Consider the following 10,695-nt stretch of genomic DNA (forward strand, 5'->3'; position numbering starts at 1 on the left):
TTGGAGAAAGCCGTATGGGATTCATTTGTAGCCTCGTTCTATACTCTCGGTGTGCATGGCAACATTTCTCTTACGCGAGACTGAGTTTTCAGCACAACTGGCCACTGTGATCCACGAAGCCGTATAGTTGGCCTCCTATAACCCATCTTGTGCTTCAGTTATTTCTCTTCTCATCTCTTTTTTTGTCTGCCTCATTTGTTCATTCAGGTCCGGCTCGGTATCTGCTAACGTTATACGATCTTTTCCTTCTCTTCTTGTTCTTTCTCCTTTTTCTGTTCTTTTGCGTCGAGCATTCCTTCTCCTAAAGAGGAGCACAATACCGCTTGACCATAAGTGACCTTTTAAGTGAAGAAAAACAAACAAGCAAACAGACAAGAAACTGACTCCCGGCGTTTTGTTCTGGAACTTCATGGTGCCGAGCCCCGGACTGATGAGTTTTCCGGGAAAGAACAGGACGAAATGAAGCATTCTGTTCCTTTTTGTCTCTCTCTCTCTCTCTCTCTCTTTAGGCGTTGTTCGTTACCGGCCACGAGACACGTATACCGCAGAGATCTGAAGAAGCGTGCCACGGCTGGAGTATATGAGCCACCTCCGGACATTCCTCGCGGTAATGAACTCTCTGGCCGTAGTTCCGGGGCCCCCACCTCAAAGATGCCGCTGGATGCGTTTCGGCGTGGATTCGCCGCAACCTGCAGCCCGGCGCGCCCTCTAGGAGTGAAGAAAGAATGAAAAAAAAAAAAAAAGGACGGGATATTCTTTTCGCTTTTGACCTGCTAAGAGTGGGCGTTATACTAAGTGTGGGCGCGATCCACTGCCTTGGTCACGGGTCAGTGAAAATAATTTGTGCATCGACCGAGGCAATCGTTGCAGGAGAATATAGAAAGAAGATTTAGATTAGGCACGCTTGAACATGCTCGATGTGCCCCCCGCCTTCCGCTTCTCTGGCTACACCACTGCGCATGCCTCTATCCTTAAAAGCATGACAAAATAATAAATAAATAAAGCTCTGCAGGGAACAATCCATGCAGGGAACAATAAGTGCACAGCAATCTCTTAACAAGCACGCACTTCCATGTTACACTGCACGGGCGCAAGCCCACCCGAAAACCCGGGCCTGGCCTGTGGGCAGGGCCGGTCCGGGCGAGGCATTGTTTAGCGGTCCTGGGCCGGGCCTGATGCTCTCGGGCTCAGGCGGAGCTTGAAGCCACGGGCCCGGGCAGGGCCTGGGCCCACTCACTGATGGGCCTAGGGTCCTGTTTTCGAGCCCATCTGGAAGTTCTACATAGATCCAAGGCATAATCTGCGAAGCTAAAGGGTTAAGTTTGAATTTGAATATATGCTTCTGGAACAAAATACACAAGGAAAGAGTAGCCACAAAAAGCTACTGAGATCAGTACCTTGACGGGGTTGCTACACCTTTACACAGCAGCAGCAGTTTTTTACACTTTCCATGCAAGTGATTGCTTTTACGCACATGTACAGTGAATGATTTCAGAAGGGAACATAGGCATTTTTCAAAGCACAAAGGAACACAGCTTCACACTAATAGAATAAATACAAGAAAAAATGAATACAGCATAATTCACAGAAAGTAATCTCGCATTATCTTTTTGGACAACTGCGGCACTTCTACAGATTTGTTGGCGAAATTAATGAGCAAAGCTGAGATCGTAAAAGTGATTGTTTCGCATAGGTGTTATGAGGAGTAGGTATGTGCCACATATTGAGGCGACGCGCAGTGTATACGACAATGTTTTCTCTTAATTCTGAAATCTCGCTGTAAAAAGAATTATTATTTTGGGGGGCCGAGGAGTATGACTGACGTAAACGATAGTTATAATCATTTACATTTATAACCTGAAATTGTTTAAACAGTTGCTGCGTGTGAAAATCATACGGGACGTTTGCAATTATTCTCATAAACTTCTTTTAAATTAAGAACAGTTAGTTTAGATTCGTTATTGTTGATTCCCATAGCAGGTGTGCGTAGGATAACTGAGAAAGGGCTAACGAGTTATATAGTAGTAGTTTTATACATTGAGGCATGATATGCCTATATTTGTTTAGCACACTAGCGGTTTCGCACAATTTTTTATGAGTTTCGCGAATATGGTCATCCCATGTAGTCGAAAAATATACGCCCAGCACTTTCATGCATTGAACTATTTCAACCACAATATGACCGAGTGCAATCATCGGCAAGTTTACAACCTTATTCTTTGGTCTGAAGAGTATTGCTTTTATTTTTGTAGTATTGAATAAGTTTGTATTAAGAAGTTAGAAAAAGTGGCTCTGAATTATCCTAGCAAACAAAATATAAACATGGTCGAAGTTATAATTCGTTTTCGTTTCTGAAAAGGAAACATAGTTCACCCGAAAGCAAAAAAAAAAAAAAAAATCTTAAAGCCACTCTTGAAACGATTGGACTACAATGTTACCGCTTTCGGTACGCCTATTTATTGCGATACCGCTGTTTATTTACTCAACCACATTGAAGATTTCACTATGGTCACTACAGTACACATTGATAGGCTCCCACTTCAAACGCATTCACAATGTTCTTCGTGGGCCTTATGGAGAAGTACCTCTTCGCGTGTTCGGCAGGGTCAGTGCGGCAGCTCATTCCTCACCCACGTGCGTGTAACTGCGTGCGACGTTAAATAAACTTGCTCTCTTGGATTTCAAATGAAAATGGAGGAAATGCTTTTATCTGTAATAGATTCTGGTCATATATTGGGACAGCTTGATCATACTGCACATGGTCATTGCCTGCATTGTTACTTTCATGCCGAAGTTGGAATGCGTGTGTTTGAAATTTCGGCTGCGTTTGCTTGCTGCACACCTAATATAAATTTGAGCTTTTTATTGCTGCACAGACTATTTATTAATAAAAAAACATCCGGCAGAACCAATCTCAGAATGAATGTTGGCGTGACATCGATTAGCAATGAAACAAGGTATCGACACGTCGTATTGCAACCACCGAAACTCGTCGTGTGAGAGGCGTGTATGCAGTCGTGTATCCAGTTAATTTTGTGCTTCAATGCATAAAGCGACGTTTTGTTAAGAAACTAACTGGAACGCCAATGCATTTCTCCGCAAAGTTCTGGAATTAATATCTCGAAACTGGTGTCATCCCGAGAATTCGTTCTAAGTGGATCCGCCTTGCGAACTCCATGGCTACAACTTGTGAATTGCAATATGGGCCATCAGGTAATTAGTTAAAAACCTAATTAGTGATTTTTTGTTAATTATTCGATTATGCATTTCAATTTCTTGTGCGAGTAATGTCCGCCTCTTCGAGTAGACCAGCTCATGGAGTAGAATTATGCGATCTGCCACAGGCAACCTTTAAGAATTTTTGAAAGTGTTCGCTGAAACACCCTTTATATATACATAGCCAAGCTCTTAGACTGGGAAGGCTTAGGAGTGAGGATCAACGGCGAATATCTCAGCAACCTTCGGTTTGCAGGCGACATTGTCCTATTCAGCAACAATGGAGACGAATTACAACAAATGATAGAGGACCTTAACCGAGAAAGTGTAAGAGTGGGGTTGAAGATTAATATGCAGAAGACAAAGATAATGTTCAACAGCCTGGCAAGGGAACAAGAATTCAGGATGGCCAGTCAGCCTCTAGAGTCTACAAAGGAATACGTTTATAGAGGTCAATTACTCACAGGGGACCCTGATCATGAGAAAGAAATTTACAGAAGAATAAAATTAGGTTGGAGTGCATACGGCAGGCATGGCCAAATCCTGGCCGGGAGCGTACCACTGTCGTTGAAAAGAAAAGTGTACAATCATTGCATTCTACCGGTGCTAACATATGGGGCAGAAACTTGGAGGTTAACAAAGAAGCTCGAGAACAAGTTAAGGACCGTACAAAGAGCGATGGAACGAAAAATGCTAGTCCTAACGTTAAGAGACAGGAAGATATCGGTGTGGGTCAGAGGGCAAACAGGGATAGCCGATATTCTAGTTGACATTAAGAGAAAAAAATGTCACAGTTTCGCCCTAAGGGCGAAGCAATGAATGCGATAGCAACACAGCAATGTCATACGAAGTAAGGTGAGCGGCTTTGGTAGCAATATGAATTGTAGTAAACATGAGCTGATTAAGTAAGCAAGTGTGCTGCGGCGTAAGTAGACCGACATGAAGAGAGACTCGATGACCACGAGAAGGCGCGTGTGAAACGGTGGTGTTGATGAGAAGCGCTTCCCGTGGGCAGCGCGTGCGAAGGGACACACCTGTAGCGCTGCACTGCCGATCCGGGCAGCATTGCATGTGTAGCGTGCGTTGGAAAATGTGGCCCGACTATTACTAACTGAATGAACAAGCGTGGTGTGAGCGCGCACAAACAAACATGAATAGATCACACTGAATGACTGCAGACAACGACTGTCAAAACGCTGGCAGCAAGCGCCTACGCCGCAGCGGCGAAGTTACGTGCGGTCTATCGCTTCAACGGAAACTGAGCGGCGAATGCACGGCGCATAAAGGTCAGAGCCGTGTGGAGATAAGAGAGGGTGCGGGCGGAGCGACGAGCGCGGTTGTTGGCAGAGTAGAAGTGCCCCCCCCCCGCTCCCTCCGGCGCTGGCTTCCCGCTTCCTTGCTTGCGCGTGAGAGATTGAGTGCGTTCGCTCTCCGTGATAGCGCGCGTCCCAGCACGCTTCCGCTCGGGCATACGGCGCGCGGCGAAGATTTTATCAAATGGAGCTGGGCAGGCCATGTAATGCGTAGGATGGATAACCGGTGGACCATTGGAGTTACAGAATGAATACCGAGAAGGAAAGCGCAGTTTAGGACGGCAGAAAACTAAATGGGTGATGAAGTTAGAAAATTTGCAGGCGCAAGTTGCAATCAGCTAGCGCAATACAGAGGTAATTGGAGATCGCAGGGAGAGGCCTTCGTCCTGCAGCGGACATATATATATATATATATATATATATATATATATATATATATATATATATATATATATATATATATATATATATATATATATATATATATATATATATAGTGTGTTTCAGCAAACACTTTCAAAAATTCTTAAAGGTTGCCTGTGGCAGATAGCACAATTCTAGCTCATGAGCAGGTCTACTCGAAAAGGCGGACATTACTTGCACAAGAAATTGAAATGCATAATCGAATAATTAACAGAAATTCACTAATTAAGTTTTTAACTAATTGCTGATGGCCCGTATTGCAAGTTACAAATTGTAGCCGTGCAGTTCGCAAGGCCACTTAGAATTAATTCTCAGGATGACACCGGTTTCGAGATATTAATTCCCGAACTTTGCGGAGAAATGCATTGCCGTTCCAGTTAATTTTGTGCTTCAGTGCATAAAGCGACGTTTTGTTAAGAACGTAACTGGAACGCCAATGCATTTCTCCGCAAAGTTCGGGAAATAATATCTCGAAACTGGTGTCATCCTGAGAATTCGTTCCAAGTGGATCCGCCTTGCGAACTCCACGGCTACAATTTGGAAATTGCAATACGGGCCATCAGGCAATTAGTTAAAAATTTAATTAATGATTTTCTGTTAATTATTCGATTACGCATTTCAATTTCTTGTGCAAGTAATGTCCGCCTCTTCGAGTAGACCAGCTCACGAACTAGAATTGTGCTATCTGTCACAGGAAACCTTTAAGAATTTTTGAAAGTGTTGGCTGAAACACCCTTATATATATATATATATATATATATATATATATATATATATATATATATATATATATCTTGTGGGACCATTAGTATGAGTTTTGGGAGCGCGGTATTTTGATACCAGTGTGCGTCTGCGCAGTCTATATCGATAGAGGTTACACAGAAATATCCAAAGTGCAGGAAAAAGCTAAGAAAGCTTCGTTTTAAAACGAAAAGTCAGCTATTTCATGTCGGTACTCCTTAAATGGTTCTAGTTTCATTCTTCCCCACTTCGCCGAATGAACCATCTGGACAAAATAACCGGTTTGTTCATTTGTTCATTGTTCGTTCGATTATTATGACCCCGAAAACGCAGTCATCAAACGAAGGCCTATGTGACTATATAGCTGGTCTCGAGCAAAATGTCGCCCACAACAAGGTGCCAGCTTCGTCTGTTACACTGCAACCAGCATTCGCAACGAAGAGGAGACGCGCATTTCGTGCTCGTTTCAATGTTTCTTTCTTCTGCTCGTGTCCCTTTGACGCGGCTCCTGAGTTCTACGAATTATTCGCAAGACGACCGTGATGGCGTCACGTGACACGTGAATTTATTAGAGCAGGCACGTGGCTAGTAAACCCTCGTATGCTACTTAATGGCCTCAAGGCTACCAGTTTCGAGTCCATCGCTATTAATAAACGATGAGAAGGGAAACAGAGGGGTTTGATTTTTGTTAATAAAGGTCATATAAACCCTGCAGGCAATGTAGCCAAGGAAAGGTGTGGTTGAAATTGAAATTGTAATGCGAAGGTTCCGAGTTCGGTTCCAAACGGCGACAAGTTGCCTTTTCGTCCACTTTCATTTCCCCTTCATTATTTTCTACCTTTCAATTTCAACCACAGCTATGCTTCCCTTGGCTTCATTACCTGCGGGCTATATATGGTCCTAAGAATGCTAATTGCATTAAAACCACTTAACAACTATGTTTACTCAACCTCACAGTGTTTTCAACAAAGTGTTACGCAGAGCTTCAAATAAAATCACTTGAACTTTTTAACCCAACCATTGCTTTTCCCTTTTAAATGCTATAGCGGCACAATTTCTGTAATGAACAAAAGTTTTTATTGCAATTTCTTATTGTCACTGCAGTTTTCTTGTAATGTACCTCCATATACCACCTAGGCCATTGTGTGTTTATTGTAAGTGCAGAGAGAGATCCCTAGGGGTCCCGGGCCGGGTCAGATGACGAGCCAGGGCCGTGCTCGGTCTTCAGGAAACGGGCCCGGGCCGAGACATCCGGTCCATGCAGTGCTCTATTCCGCATCATAACCACCCGACTTCGTTCTCTGTAACGTTTACGTATTTCTTTTCTTGTAAAGTTTCTCGTATCTTTTATAAGACACAGTTCCGTGCGACGCTATGATCCCAGTCACCTCTAAACCGTGCTCTTTACAGTCAACTAGTAACGTTGGTTGCAGTCAGATGGGCGCTGTAGAGAGATACTATCACATGATGGAGAGAGAGACAGCAGTTAGGGCAGTTTCAGCAGCGCCATCTATGGCCGCATGACATGGAGAGAGAGAGAGAGGTTCGGAGGAGGAGGCGGCGACGCTGGAGCGGCATTGCAGTGATCCGCGTTGATGAATATCTCGCGGAGCGGCTATTGGCTACAATACAAGCCTCGTAGGAGTGAATAGGTAGAGAGGCAGCGAGAAAGAAGGGCAACCGCGGCAAGCGCGGTAGCAGAAGCTGCAGAAGCGCAGAAGCATCAGCGCGCGAACACCGTACACTTCACACCATGCCTCACACGCCGCAAAAGACGGCGCAGTGGCAGCAGTGGCGCTCTCTCTGGCGTCACATACACCGCGGCTTCGACGCCGCAAGGAGCTGCTGCCGTTGCTGTGTTGTTGCTCGATAAATAACCCGCAGCCACCGGTTGAGAGAGAGACAGGTAGAGAGAGTGGGCGCTCGAGGGAACCAGCAGTTCCAACAGACGTGCGCGAGCAGACGACGCCGGGGCCGGCCCTGGATGGATGCAGAAGGGAAAGGTGGTACTACATCGCGAACACGCTGCTGCCGTCTGCTTCTCGTTGGTGTCTTGCTTGCGTGTTCCTTGCTATCTTAACTTTTTCTTCTTACTGTTCATTTATCGTTCGCGGTGCTCCTTCAGCGACGGCGTCGTCGGTTGGCGCCAGCGGGTCCCGGCGGCGGCGCTCAGACGTCCAGCCGGCGATGGTCCGGCCCCTGCAGTGACGAGCTGACCCCTGCGGCGACCCCACCCGACCCCACCGCCGCTGGCTGCCCGCTGCCCTTTCTCGCTTTCCTCTTGCCTTCTATACTCCTGCTTTCTCGCCCGGCTCTTCGATAGTGCTCCACGCCGTAGTTCAACTCTCCCCCGTGACTCCCATGGATGAGAGCAGTGGGAGCCTCCGCTGAAGGCCGCGAGGCGCCGCCACTGACCGGTCCGGCGCTAAGTTTTTAGCCCAGCGTTTATGAGAACTCTCTGCTTGCCCGTTTTGTAGTATATCCAGCAGCCGTGGTAGTACCCCGTTTTCAGTTACGCTGAGGCGTTGGGTACCACAGAAAACTGAAAATGAAAGCTATGGTGAAAGTAGGTACATAAGTCAGCTGCCCGATCAAGAGAAGCGCGAGAGAAATACAAGAAGTTCCGTTGTGTTTGTGCTGTTTCCTCGTCGGAAAAAGACTGCACGATTTGTAAAAGCCTAGGAAGGGGGGGGGGGGGGGGGGGTGCAGAAATTGGGGTGCTTGGCTTAGAAACAGACTCAGCTTGCTATGCTTGTGGTCCATCCAGGGTGTGTTATATTACATGCTGTTATATTATCCCACCGCTGAATTTGTCTTAAAAGCTGTATCTCAGAAGCTGCTATATCTAAATACGCGAGAACAGAGAAATCACTTTGCGCAGCATCCACTACACCAAATTTAACCATATTTGTTGCACTTGAAAACACATATATATATGCAGGGAGAGGTTTCTTACTCAGGCAACAAACTTTTTAACAGTAATTGTGAATTGGAAAAGTTATAGTAACAATTAACCATTCATAAGCTTAATTGCAACACTGTAAATTATCAATACAAAACGGTCCCACAATTATGTAATATATATGTAGGCATCTAAAGCGGACAAAATTGATGTATTATACATTGCTTAGAAATATACAACTAAATTGTAAGTAGGACTTTTGCAAAACCCTCGTAAGCACTAGAAATTTTAACCATTTCACCTAAGCTATCAACTCGCTTATCACATTTGTCCACTTCAGATGCACTGGCAGATGCAGTTTACAGAACTATGATATCTATTTTGAGTGCAGAGCTACGGATTTGTAAGCTTTGTGGTCAAAATTATTTTGGAACTTGCCGATTTTTCTAACCTTTACAAATTATTTTGTAACCTGCCAGAGAAAAGTAATGAAAGCTTAGCACGAACAATCATGCAAATGGCAGCAAAACTGGAACTGTCTGGGTTTTCATCTGACGACATTGCGGCCGTACATCGCTTGAAAGTAAAAATCGGCGGTGCACCGGTGGTCCTGGCGCGCTTTACATATGTCATTTGGAAGGGAAAATGGTTTGAAGCGCATGGAAAGCTGTAGCAACTACGTGAAGGTGTATCATTTCTAAAGATCTACTTCAATGATAACTTGACCAAAGCTAACCGTGATCTCTTCTATAGAAAGCCAGAACAAAGGCAAAGGAGGAGGATTATCAGTTTTGTTAGACGAAAGGAGGCAAGATCTTCGTGAAAAAGAATGAAACAGTGTCTCTTGCACGAATCGGTAAACAAGCACACGTGGAAACATTTTTAGCCTGCATGCCTTTTTCTTTCAGCCAACTACCGGACTTCACTTCATTTAAAACAGAACTTCGATGCAACTCTGATCAAAGCTTCACTGTTGTGAGCGTTAATATTCGAAGACTGCGTAAATACTGGGAAGGGTTTAAAATTCTGGCTGAGTCTGCAGCTGGCTTTGTAGACGTTTTTGTATTAACATAAATCAATGTTTCCCAGGCTTGCCTTGATACATTCACCTTACAGGGTTTTCCCGCACATTTTGTTACACGAAGCGAGCGTCGTGGCGGAGGTATTGCTCTCTTTGTAAACGACAACTGTGAAGTTTCTTCTGCTGATGCTTCTTTTGTACATGCCGAATCTATGATGGTGAAAGTTTGTAAGCGGCCATTTTCTGTGCACATCTTATCGGTCTATCGACCACCCTCATGCAGCCTTTCACGGTTTCTGGTAGAGCTTGATGAAATCTTGCGGCAGTGGAGCTCAGTGGACCAATTCTGTTTGATCGGGGAATTTATTATCAACATTTCATGCCCTGTAAAAGTATCTGATGATTATCTACGTTGTCCGCTTACGGTCTGGAATGTACAAGTGGAGCTCCTACTAGAGCGTTATTTATTTATTTATTTATTTATTTATTTATTTATTTATTTATTTATTTATTTATTTATTTATTTATTTATTTATTTATTTATTTATTATTTATTCATTCATTATTATTCATTCATTCATTCATTCATTCATTCATCATTCATTCATTCATATCATTCATTCTCAAGGCCCGAGGGCATTACAGAGATAAGTGGTGAGCACAAATGAAATCGTTGGCAATCTTCTTGAAATTATTGGTGTCACAGATGGCAGCGATTGAGGCGCGAATACGGTTCCAGTCGTCGGCAGTGCGTGGTATGAATGAGTAAAAGTAAGAGTTGGATTTTCATGGTGGTACCCCCCCCCCCCCCCCCTCTGAGGCCGACTTAACCCCCCCTTTTGTTTAACCCCTTTTCTTTCCTTGCGCATTTGAGTACTGCAACTAAGATGTAAGACGCGCAATCGTCTGCACACTCGCAAAAAGCGCATTTTTTGACAAATTCCCGTGAAGAAATCGAAATTAGTGCTGTTTAGATGGTATTGGCAAACTGTCAACCCCCCCCCTGGCAGAGATCCTGGGTGCGCTACTGCCCCACCTTCATTTGGTGAGCGATGCGAGGTGAAATATAGGATGTGTGA

Source organism: Dermacentor silvarum, chromosome 7, assembly GCF_013339745.2.
Source record: "Dermacentor silvarum isolate Dsil-2018 chromosome 7, BIME_Dsil_1.4, whole genome shotgun sequence".
Taxonomy (NCBI): Eukaryota; Metazoa; Arthropoda; class Arachnida; order Ixodida; family Ixodidae; genus Dermacentor; species Dermacentor silvarum.